The following is a 12831-nucleotide window of genomic DNA, read 5'->3' as shown; positions in this document are numbered from 1 at the left end:
AGATTTCAGTTAAAAACAAATTCTTGCCAGTTTGATATGTGAACACCCTGGCCTGGAAATATCTCTGGGTAATGCGATCACATGATCACTTAGCATACTTGGATCAAATTTCACAGGAGATGTGTTAACCCATTTATTTTAAATGGGTTAATGTCTTCATTAAAATAATAGAGAGGAATTCAAGGTGAGCAGGCGCAAGATAATATCAGTCACAATTATTTCTTGGTTAATGTGGGTTTTTTCAGTTGGATTTCGAGTTGCCAACCCTCCAAGGTTGCCCTGGAGTCTCCAAGAATTAAAGGTTCATTTCCAGGACACTGCTGTCGGCAAACCCAGGAGAAAATTCATAGGGTCATTAAAAATAGTGGGTTTCTAAAATTTTCTTTGAAGACTTTTGTTCCTAAACTGTCTGAGATGGGGACAAAAGGCTGCCTGAAATCAAGAATTATCTAATCGGATAACAAAGAGTCTACTTGCTGTCTACTTGGTGTGGGAAGGCAGTGAACCGTTAGTTTGGGTGATCAATGGTGGGAGTGTGGAGACGGGGTGGTTGGAAACAGGACATCGTGTGATGACACCTTCAGGAATATGGCCAACCAGAATTGGCAACCTGAGTAGGCTATTCCCCAAACCCCACAACAGCCACGTGTCATAACCTTTGTAAAGTACATGACTTCCAGTCACTTGCTGCAAAGGGCATATTAAGACTTTGTTGTTGACTTTAACATTATTTGATCGGCGTAAACTTGGCAGGGGTAGCGGTTAAAAATTAGCAGGTTTACTTACACACTCAAATTCCAAGCCTTTCACACCATATTAACCCACAGGATGTGGTGTCTGCCTCGAGCAGGCTAAGGCTTCAAGAATTTCTAGGGGTCCTAATGGGAGCACAATTATATTTTAACTGGGGGCATGAGCAGGGCAGCCAGCAGGCCGAAGCAGGACTACGGCTGGTCTGGAGATGCAAGAGACCCATCCAAGGTAAGTGTAAAACTTCCCTATGCGGGAGCAGGAGGAACAGCAGTGCAATGACTCATCTGCATGCTGGCAAGACTTGCCTCAGTGCCTAGCTCCAGCTACCAGAACATTCCAGTCCTGCTCCACAAGGCTAGATTCCACTTTCCCCCATATTTGGAGCGGGCAGCTGTCCAGTGGCAAGTAGACGAGACCCAGCAGTTAAAAGGTCCCGGCCCTGAAGCTTAGGCTAGCCGGTCAGTTTTTTATTAACCCTGTCGCCCGGCCTGCCTGGAAGCTGCTCAGGGATAAAGAAAAGAATGTTGTATTTATATCGCGTCTTTCACAAGTACCAGATATCTAAAAGTGCTTTACAGCCAATGAAGTACCATTGAAACGCAGCTAATTTGTGCACAGCAAGCTCTCACAAACAACAATGTGATAATGACCAGATAATTTGGTTTTTCTGATGTTAGTTGAGGGATAATTATTGGCCAAGACACTGGGGAGAACTGTTGCAATGTAATAATCATGGTGACCAATTTTCCCATGGCAAGGTCTCACAAATGGCAATAAAATAAATGACCAGATGATCTGTGTTTGGCGAACACCCCTGCCCTTCTTTGAAACAGTGTCATGCGATCTTTTACGTCCACCTGACAGGCCCTCAGTTTAGCATCTTAGAAAGACGGCACCTCCAACAGTGCAGTACTCCCTCAGTACTGCATTGCAGTGTCAGCCTTGATTTTTGTGCTCAGGTCCTGGAGTGGGACTTGAACCCAGAACCTTCTGACTCAGAGGTGAGAGTGCTACCAACTGAGAATCAGCTTTTGCTCAGTGAGTGTGGTCAATACTCGAGTCAGACAGTTGTGAGTTCCGCAGGCCTACTCAGGATTTAAACACTTAATGTAGGCTGACACTTCAGTGCAATACTGAGTGAATGGGTGTAAAATATGATTGGTCGCCCTGACTACTACATTGCAACAGTGACGATACTTCAGAGCATTTAATCGTCTGGGAAAGGCTCTGGGATGTCCTGAAGGAGGCTACATAAGGGCAAGATCTTTTCTTTAGTGCCCATAGTATAAGTGGTAATAGAAGGAATGCTCTCCGATCAGAAAACTCTAAAAAGATTAAAAACAAATAACTGTTTGTCTTATAGAAAATAATGGGCTAGATTTTAAGGAACCCTCAACGTCGGGATCTGTGGCGCGGGTGGGGCATGAAGATGGCCCCGGATCAGGCCCGCCACGGACATTGAAGCCGGCAGGGCCCAACCTGATCCTCCGGGCAGTGGTGAGGCACCGTGGCAGACTCCCCGCCGCTGGGAGACAGGCCCATATTTTGAATATTTAAATCAATTAAATGAACTAATTTAGATATACCTGCGCCTCCTCTTGATGGCCCGCCACGATTTTCGGCCCGGCAGCCAGCACTTCCGCACCTTCGGATCCTCGTCTGGGGAAACAAGGCGCAACATTGGTTGGGAGATGGGAGGGGGTACGTTTATCAGTGCAGGGAGGCGGGGGGGGGACACGGGGTGCAATTAATGTCATGGGTGGGGGGAAGGGTTGTAGTTTAAACTTTGTGCAGTTTGGGGGGAAAAGGTCAGATGGTAAAGGTAAGTGTTTTGGGGTTGTTACAACCAGGTGAGAAAGAGGTCTAGGATTCCCTTTCAGCCCTCATCAGGTCTTACTGTAACAGGGTTTAATTTTTAACACACCTGTCTTTAGCTCCCCCTTGGTGAATCCTTGTTCACCGCTTTCCAATTATAAGGCAAAGAAACCAGCACACACACAGGTTTTCTTAGGTTTAAAGAAGAAAAGTGAAATTTATTAAACTTAAACTCTAATTTGGTTAACGCCTACGGATACATGATGGGCCCCACACTAGCATGCATACGCAATAGACACATGCAGATAGGGACAGAAAAGAGCAGAAGAAATAAAGTAGAAAAATTTGAGGCAATATCTGAAGAGTTTTTGTTATGGCTCTTTGAACTCACAGTAGAGTCCTTGCTTGTAGGTAGATCTGTTGGGGCCCAGTATTATTCTTAAACCTTGTTCACTGTAGGAGACTTTTCACTCTTGGGGTTCATATCTCTTCAATGGGCTTTTGGAGTTCAGTGCGAAAGAGATGGGAGCAGACAGACAGGCAGGAGAGGCTGTGGTGAGCCAGCCAGAAGAGTTCTTCTCAGTCCAGGAGCATTCAGCTTTCTGCCAGTTCAAACACTGTACAATTCAGAAAACCTCATGTTGCCAAGCATGTTAGTCATGTGACCAACTGGTCTGACCATGTCTTGGCTCTGTGTATTGTGTATGTCAGGGAATGGTCCTTTGTCTACAAACACTGCCTGGTAATATGCAAAAATGTCTTTTCAACCAGGGGCCTGGCAACCCCTTGTAACAGGCCTTCTCTTCGTCCCAGCAGCAATTTGAAATTTAATATCCATGTGGCAAAATTAATATGCCATTTTCTTGGCAGGTGGGGGCCTGCATGACACCTCCACACCCAGAGGAATGAATTGCGATTTGAGAAAAGCGCATTTCATTAAAAGGATTAAGATAAAATATATAAGATACAGAAAACTATGCATTTCTATCATTCATTCATGAATCCTAAAGCTTACTAAAACTGTCTTTTCTTGGTGCAAGTGCTGCTTTAATTTCCCCTTTTGGCATCCCAGTAACCATGTGCTTCTTTGGGGAAGTTTTTCTTCAGTTTGCCCATTTTCGTGACTGCATAGGGTCTTTGTTCTTGTTGAGGTCTGAAAAGGGGGATGGGTGATTTCTCTTTGGTTCCGACTGTGGGGGAGGATTCTTTGTTAATCTACCCTTTGTTCTCTGGGACACTCCTGCCAGCAGGTATTGGTGCAGACTCTACTGCACTCCCCTGCGGCACTTTGACTAAGTGAGGCATCTCTCTCATGGTTTCTCTTCCCCCCAGAGGTCTTTCTTTGTCTCTGCAGGTTCCTGTAAATGTTGTTAACAACTCTGGTGGGGGGCTTCTACTCTCTGCATTTACATAGGAGGATGTAGTGTCTAACCTTTCCTATTTTTTGGGGTTGGCTGACAGGACAATAGGGGTTTTCACCCGGGATTCCTCCTGGACTTCCTTTAACCTGCCCTCTTGGTCACTTTTTCCCCTTCCCTGTCTAACCTTTTGCCAGCCGTGTGCCTGCCTGTCCCCTTTTGTTCTCGGCAGGGGTCTGTTACAATTCGCCAGCCCTCGACTGGAGAGTCCTCCCAACACCAGTACAGGACTTAGGGGTTCAGGTTTCACTGTAGGTTGGGGTTTCCCCTCAACCTGGCACATGTGACAACTCCTGCAGTACTCCACCACATCCTTGTGGAGTTTTGGCCAGTCAAACAGCTGTCTTATGCGGCCTTGGTCTTTTGTATACCGGCATGTACAGCCACTATAGTCTCGTGGGCCCTTCTTAATATTTCTCCCCGGTACCTCTGTGGCACCACTAACTGGTGAACTACTGTCCACTCCTTGCTCTCAGATCTGTGAGGAGAACTCCATTTCCTCATCAGTACCTCATACTTTAAATAGCAGCAATCAGGGACTCCCTCTGCTTCACTTTCAGACTGGGCAGCCTGTGCTAACTCTCGCAATACTGGGTTGGCTTGCTGAGCCTCAGCTGGGGTAAATTTATTTAATTCATTCCCTGTGTCTCCTAACTTTCCAAAGAAAGTCTTGGACAGGCAGACCTCATGGTCATCTGCCTGCAGTGCCAATGCAGTCTCCTCTGGGGGAGCTGGTTTGATCATGGCCTGACCCACTACACATTCAGAGAAACTGCAGGGAACTGTCTCCTGCCACTGCCCTGTCTCTCTGACCTCCTGTGGTCTTTCTTTCATTACTGAGGGGGCTACCACCTTCGCCCCCGCCAGATCATTACCTAGGACCAGGTCAACCCTGTCCACAGGCAAACTAGGGACAATTCCTATGGTCACCGGTCCCGAAACTAGGTCACACTCAAGGTGCCTGCACACTGGCAGCTGACGCTATTGCCGGGGCCAGACAGCCTGCCCCCTCCGTGATCATTGGGGGCGGGGCGGGGGGGGGCGGATGCCCCAGCTATTTAAATGAGCTGCCGTGCTTGAGAACGTGGCGGCTCTTTGGCCTGCACAAGCAGGCCGCCATTTCTGAAGTTTGCCAGCGGCGAGCTTATAAAATTCAGCCCAAGGTTTGAGAGTGTGATTATAACTGCAACATGGGCTTGGGACTATCTCAACCTCTCAAACTTTGCTGCCACCGTTTATAAAACAATCTGAGCCCTCCCCCCACTGCATTATTCCCAGCTATCAGTTATCCTGTATGTGTGCTACAAAGCAGTAACACATCGAAGGGTTCAGATGTTAGAATAACCCGCAGATTGGAACCTTAACTGGCTTCTTAGTATTTTGTGAGCTTCTCGATGTGTGTCTGCTTCAAAACTTTCACTTGTTACTTTTTTCAATGGTTTCCCCCCTCCTCTCCTTGACGCCTGTTGGGAGACACTCCCACAAGTTGCAGCTGGCCTCTGCGTCGTTGCCCAACAGGTGAGTCTAGACAGCTGTTGGCAGGCTGACATATGTTACAAAACAGGAATGAGAAAGGTTACTGTTCGGCACAGTGCCTGCAAACTAAACTTTCAGGCAGATGACAGGCTTGAGGACTTGCATTACAAGACTGACACCGCAGGAGCCTTGTACCATTTAACCAACACCAGCAGAGCACAGTAACCTAACTGCGGAAGCCCTAGGGTGTTCCTAACATACGACTGACACCTTGGAGTTATCATTAGATGGGAGTGATACTCAGGTCCAGAATTTGCTCGGAGCTCCTCTCACCACAGCTTTGCTGGGGGTTTGCTGGAAGTGCAGTGGAAACCCCGATTTATACATGACAGCCAGGCAGTGGAGCTGGGGAACGGGGATTCCTTAAATTGGGAGTTCCTGCTCCTGACGCTGGAATGGGGGCCCAGTGTATCAGTGAAGCCTATTAAGTCAAGTGTGTAGAGATCTACTGATCTTCATAAGGGTCTCTGTGAGCCCCCATTAGGTGGGTGGTTCCAGGCCAGGATTCAGACCTGTGCCTATGAAGAGCTTTAATTTTTAAAAAAGTATATTTTCCAGATGGACCATTCTGATGAGGCTGAGAAGAGCATGGCTGGGGTTGAGGGGTGGGCCTTTTGGGTGGTTGGGCACCAAAGTATCTGTCAGCCTTCCAGAGGTCAACCTTGGGCTATCTCAAACCAATCCAAGAGTAGCAGGTCATCTCTCTTCTCTTCTGCAGTTGCTGAATTACATGTGGACAGGGAATTTATTTTTTTTACAAGACAGTAGATTTTGTGAAATATAAATAAACAGCAATGCTGTAAATGTGGTTGAAATTGTAGCATTAAAAAAACTCTCCTAGTTAATATTTTAACAGATTCTTACACTTAGTTGGATATATCAGAAATGAATGCCAAGCTCTATAAAGGGCAATGTGTTCCCTGGGGGAAACCCAGGTAATGGAGCTGATTACATTGGATTAGAAGCTCCATCCACACTTCTGCAGAATGACAAACACAGCCCAGCCCAGTGTGCTGTAAAGCAGCAGCAATCAGTCCAACCACATTAGTCTCAGAAAACACAGAGTGGTCGGATAGATTTTCACCCACCTTTTCAAATCAGCAATACAACTTTGGTTAGGATTGTTATTATAACTTGTTTTATGGCAATAAGCAGTTTTTTTTAAATTGAAGCAAAAATTACATTATGCTAATGGCCAGTGGATAAATTATTAACAAGTTGTTTTTACGTGAATGAGGTGGCTGTGCAATTTTTACTGAGATTATATTCTTCAAGGGAAACAAGAAAAATCAATGGAACTTTTTAATTAACATTTTTCCATTTGGATAGACTCAAAACAAATTGATCAGCAGATTTGTTTGTTTGTGCAAACACGGCTCTCGGCCTCTCTCTCCTCCTTTATGACACTCCTTAAAACCTACCTCTTTGACCATGCTTTTGTTCTAATATTTCCTTATGTGGCTCCACATCAAATTTTGGTCTGATTACTCTCCTGTAATGTTTTTACTATGTTAGAGGCAGAGGGGCGGCACAGTGGCGCAGTGGTTAGCACAGCAGCCTCACAGCTCCAGAGACCCGGGTTCGATTCTGGGTACTGCCTGTGCGGAGTTTGCAAGTTCTCCCTGTGTTTGCGTGGGTTTTCGCCGGGTGCTCCGGTTTCCTCCCACATCCAAAGACTTGCAGGTGATAGGTAAATTGGCCATTGTAAATTGCTCCTAGTGTAGGGAGGTGATAGGGAATATGGGATTGCCGTAGGGTTAGTATAAATGGGTGGTTGTTGGTCGGCACAGACTCGGTGGGCCGAAGGGCCTGTTTCAGTGCTGTATCTCTAAAAATAAATAAATAAATATATGTCATTGTTGTTGTTGCTGTAGTATATTGTCACTGTGTACTGTGACATTTAGTTCACCAAAGACCACAAGTTAAGCTACTATTTTAATTGACAGGTGAAGCAGCATTTCAAAACTGCCGTAAAATATTAATTGAATCATTATCATGTTATTGTAGTCTGATTTCACCTGAGCTTTACAGTGCAGCAATGGTGAAACCTTTCAAGCAGTGCCCTTTGTACAGAGTGTGTTGGATTTGTAGGCAAGTTTGGATGAATCTGGTGTACAGCTTGTGAATCTATTGAACTCTCAGCCTCCGAATTGGCTGGAATCCGCACCCGCCCTGAGTCTGGCACCTGGGCCAATTCTGAGGCATGCAGAGTCACTGGCTAAAACACCACCCTTGAACGTCTCGTAGTTAGACACAGCAGGCAGCTCCCTCTATCTCAATCTCTCTTGTTCTCTGTGCCCTACTGCACTGTGGTTTCACCTTACTTAACCCGTCCGCTGCACAGCTTTCAGTGAGAAAAGCTCCTCGTAAAAATAAAGTGCATTTGAGTAAATCTGAAGAGTTTGTGAATGCAGTGTGGCTGTACCTGTAGAGGATTCTTTTCTGTCCTTTTCTTTGTTAAATGCCGTTTTTGCACTCCAGTTCTTCCCGTGGTTTTCTCTCCTTGCCCCACCTCAACCACTCGAGCAATTCAAGCAGACTTGGCAGGCCACAGTGACCCCTCCAGTGCCTCACCCAAGTGGCCACTCATTTGGAATCAGATGTTATAGATAAGCGTCAGCAGTTAAAAGGCTGGAGGAAGTCATTTTCCATTGACTAGAAAAGGAAGTGCCTTAAATGGATGCTGCGGAACACAACATGTTTGCTCAGTGATTACTTCAGCTAGAGTTCAAACACATCAACTGTTGACTTTGCTATTAGCAGGGAATACAGTAATGTGCAAGCTGCTGACTTCTTGCTAAGGTGTCACAGAGCTGCAGTCAGCATTAATGCAGGGGAGTAACTAGCTGTGAAAAGTATTCCAAGCATTAAAGGAAAGAACTTGCATTTATAAAGCACCTTTTACGACCTCAGAACATCCCAAAGTGCTTTACAGCCAATTAAGTGCTGTTGAAATGTAGTCATCATTGTAATATCGGAAAGACAGCAGCGAAATTGTGCACAGCAAGGTCCCACAAACAGTAATGTGATAATGACCAGATAATCTGTGTTAGTGATGTTGTTTGAGGGATAAATATTGGCCCGGACACCAGGGAGAACGCCCCTGTTCTTCTTCGAAATAGTGCCTTGGAGTCTCTTATATTCAGCTGAGAAGGCAGACACCCGTTTAATATCTCATCTGACAGTCGGCACCTCTGACAGTGCAGCACTCCCTCGCTCCCTAAATCAGCCTTGATTTTGTGCTCAAGTGGCTGAAGTGTGTCTATGAACCCTCAACCTCCTGTCTTAGAGGAGAAAGTGCTTGCAATTGGCAGTGGAAGGACCTCATTCAACGATTAGCACATACTAACCTCTCAGGCACCTGGGGTTCAAGTTTACAGTGCTTTACTATTTTCACCTTCAATCACAGGGGTCAGGAACACCAACAACAACTTGTATTTATATGGCACCGATAACACAATAACATAGTTATCAAACAAAATTTGACACCAAGCCATACGAGCAGATGACACAAAGCTTGGTCAAAGACGCAAGTTTTAAGGAACGTCTTAAAGGAGAGAGAGGGGTAGAGAGGCAGAGAGGTTTAGGGATGGAATTCCAGAGTTTCAGACCATGAGAGTTTAAGGCACAGTCACCAATGGTGAAGAGATTTAAATTGGGGATGCTCAATTGACTGGAATTGGAGGCATTGGATGCAGATATGTTGAAGGGTTGTGTTGTTGGAGAAGATTACAGAGACAGGGAAGGACCATGGCATGGAGAGATTTGAAAACAGGATGAGAATCTTAAAATTGAGGCACTGCTTAACTGGGAGCCAATGTAGGTCAGCGAGCACAGTGGTGTTGGGTGTACAGAATTATTCAGTGTGAGTTCGGACACAAGCAGCAGAGTTTTGGATGACTTCAAGTTTACAGAGGGTAGAATGTGGGAGGCCAGCCAGGAGTGCATTGGAATAGTTGACTCTATACATAACAAAGACATGGATGAGGGTTTTAGCAGATGAGCTGAGGCAGGAACAGATTCACCCAGTGTTACGGAGGTGGAAATAGGCGGTCTTACTGATGGCATGGATATGTGATCAGAAACTCATCTCAGGGTCAAATATGACACCAAGGTTGCAAACAGTCTGGTTCAGCTGCAGTAGTTGCCAGAGAGAGGGATGGAGTCGGTGGCTAATGAATGGAGATTGTTGTGGAAACTGAAAGGAATGGCTTTGGTCTTCCTAATATTTAGCTGGAGGAACCATCTGCTTATCAAGAGATCTGACAATTTAGAAACAGTGAAGGTGTTGAGGGAGGTGGGGGAGAGATAGAGCTGGGTGTTGTCACCGTACTTGTGGAAACTAGCGCTATCTTTTCAGATGATGTTGCTGAGGGGCAGCATGTAGATGAAACATGGGAGCGGGCCAAGGATAGATCCTTGGGGGACACCAGAGGGAATGGTGTGGGAGCAGGAAGATAAGTCATTGATGGCAATTCTCTGCCTAAGGTTAGATAGCTAAGAATGGAACCAGGTGAGAGCAGTCTCGCCCAGCTGGACAACACTGGAGGAGGATGGTGTGATTAACTATGTCAAAGGCTACAGACAGGTCGAGAAGGACAAGGAGGGAAAGTTTACCTAAGTCACAGTCACATAGGCTGTCATTTGTGACTTTGATAAGAGCCGTTCAGTACTGTGGCAGGGGCGGAAACCCTATTGGAGGGATTCAAACATGGATTTCTGGAAAGGATGAGCATGGATTTGGGAGGTGACAGCATGTTCAAGGGAGAGGAAAGGAAGATTGAAAATGGGATGGTAGTTTGCAAGAAAGGCGGAGTCAAGGGACAGTTTGCATTTTTATAACGCTCCTCATAAGCAAAAACATTATTATTTCATAATAAGGGGGAGATGGAAAATAGTGGACACCAAGCATGGGGAAAGGAGAGGGGAATGGAGAAGAAACTAAAGACATGTTTGAAAAGCAGGGATTTGAGAAGGTTTAGAAAGCAGAGAAAGAAGTGGCAAAGTGAAGGGAACTGGGGAGAGTGTTCCAGAGACAATAGCACAGAGACTGAAAAAGCTGCCATCAGTAATGGAGTGGAGGGAGCAAAGAGTGTGCAGAAGCTAGGGGTCAGAAGAGCAGAGGATGCATGAAGGCGACAACAAGAAGTTATATTTATATAGTGCCTTTCACAGAAACATTGCAAGGCGCTTCACTAGAGCATTATAAAACAAAATATGCCACCCAGCCACATAAGTGTCATAATGGAGGAAAGTGATGTAGAGAGGCGGAGAGGTTTAGGGAGGGAATTCCAGAGCTTATGGGCTTAGGCAACTGAAGACGTGGCCACCAATGATGGAGCGAATAAAATCAGCAATGCTGAAGGGGCCAGAATTAGAGAAGTGCAGATATCCTGGAGGGTTGTGGGGCTGGAGGAGATTACAGAGTTGGGAGGGGTGAGGCCATGAAAGGATTTATAAACAAAGATGAGAATTTTAAAATCAAAACGTTGCTTGACCGGGAGCCAATGTAGGTCAGTGAGCTTAGGGCTGATAGGGGAATGGGACTTGATGTTAGTTAGGACGCGGGCAAAAGAGTTTTGGATTGCCTCAAGTTTACGGAGGATAGAATGTGGGAGACGAGCCAGGAGGGTGTTGGAGTAGTCAAGTTTAGAGGTAACAAAGGCATGAATGAGAGTTTCAGCAGCAGATGAGCCAAGACATGGCAGAAGCCAGGTGATGTTACTGAGGTGGAAATAGGCAGTTATGTGGTTGGAAGCTCATCTTGGGGTCAAGTATGAGATGACACCATAGCTGTGAACAGTATGGTTTAGTTTCAGATGGTTGCCAGGGAGAGGGAGGGAGTCAGTAGCTAGGGGAACGGAGTTTGGAGTGAGGACCGAAAACTGTGACTTCAGTCTTCCCAATATTTAATTGGAGGAAATTTCTTTTCATCCAGTACTGGATGTTTGATAAGCAGCTCGATAGTTTAGCAACAATGGGGGAGTTGAGAGAGGTGGTGGTGAGGTGGAGCTGAGTGTTGTCAGTGTGCATGTGAAAACTAACGCTGTGCTTTTGGATGATGCATGTAAGGAATGTAAGGAAGGAGGAAACTGTGGAGTATATGAGGCACTGGCTTGTGATTAGTATTAAAGCATTGCCCTATTGGTTCTGATAACATGGTGCCAATAATTTGTAAAAATTAAAGCATAGCAAAGATATAGAAATAAATTGTAGCTAGTTTAAGTGTCTTAAAATGGTAAGTAGATTGGCGGTTGTCCCAGGAGCGAATTGGTGCAATGAGCTCAGGCCTCAATTTTCTAACCTCTTGAGTCCAACTTGGTTTTCCTGGTATATGCTTCAAAATAAACCCACGACTTTATCTCTTGATAGCTGACACTGGGGAGTGCAGATGCCATTCCAACTGGTCATTAAGGTTTCACTGCAGCATTAAGCTAAATAAGCATATTTAATTGAACTGATTGATGTAATAAAAGGGTTCAGCTGAGCCTGTTTAAATGTGGGCATTAGCTGGAGCAGTGAGGTCAAAAATGGCAACACGGGCATTAAATCAGTGTCACACGGTGACCATCGTCACAATCTGCCTACTCTGCATATTTCAGCACACACTTCTAACATCCTCTCCAAAATGATGTCTGCCGTGAGCTGCGCCAAATGTGTGCATGTGCAGCGCCGATTACCAAAATGGCACCCATAGCACCAAAACGACGGGCGCTATGGAGCCAAATTTTATGACTCATGTTTGTATCTTGATATACTGTGTTATAGAGTGTGTGTATCGATACACTGTGTGAAACAGTGTGTTTGTGCATTGCTACACAGTGCTAAACAGAGTGTATTGAATTAATACACTGTGTTAAACAGAGCATTTTGTATTGATTCACAGTGGTATAGAGTGCCTCCTTGAATTGATACACTGTGCTAAACAGTTTGTGCCTTGCTACATTTTGATAAACAATGCAGAAAATGATTATGGAGGAGAATATCTACTCACTGTCTTGGTTGGGAAGTGAAATGAGGGATTGAGGGCTCATGAGGGAAACTCAAAATGGGAGAATAGCAGTGGAAATGTGGGCCAAGAGAAAAATGATTCTCTATCTATATTAGAAATCGCAGGTAGCTGAAACCACTGTACCTCAGAGGGGTTTTTGAAAATTTAAAGAGTAGCACATCCTACTTTGTAAAGTTCTTTATCATGCATTACAAAACTGACATTGCAATCAGCCTGTATGTAAAATGCAGTTCTAAATGTGTCTGTGCAATGGGCATGACTTGCTCAGGAGAGTTTATCATTTTGACAGAGACAGTG

The 12831-nt window shown here is 45.3% G+C and overlaps 2 protein-coding genes across 2 annotated transcripts in view; one reads left to right on the top strand and one right to left on the bottom strand.

Moving 5' to 3' along the window:
* The window catches only part of zgc:110222 (uncharacterized protein LOC550336 homolog), a 204293-nt gene extending 196171 nt beyond the window's left edge, over positions 1-8122 (bottom strand). Inside the window, exon 1 of the mRNA XM_068047170.1 lies at positions 7948-8122. The gene's annotated coding sequence lies outside the window, so the exon portion shown is untranslated. The remainder of the gene's footprint in view (positions 1-7947) is intronic.
* Positions 1-12831, top strand: part of LOC137377501 (mastermind-like protein 2) — a 381717-nt gene that overhangs the window by 130860 nt on the left and 238026 nt on the right. The gene's annotated exons all lie outside the window — the stretch shown is intronic.

This window comes from Heterodontus francisci, chromosome 15 (assembly GCF_036365525.1).
Source record: "Heterodontus francisci isolate sHetFra1 chromosome 15, sHetFra1.hap1, whole genome shotgun sequence".
Classification (NCBI taxonomy): domain Eukaryota; kingdom Metazoa; phylum Chordata; class Chondrichthyes; order Heterodontiformes; family Heterodontidae; genus Heterodontus; species Heterodontus francisci.
The sequence above is the reverse complement of the archived record's forward strand: the minus strand, read 5'-3'. Positions and strand labels throughout refer to the sequence as shown.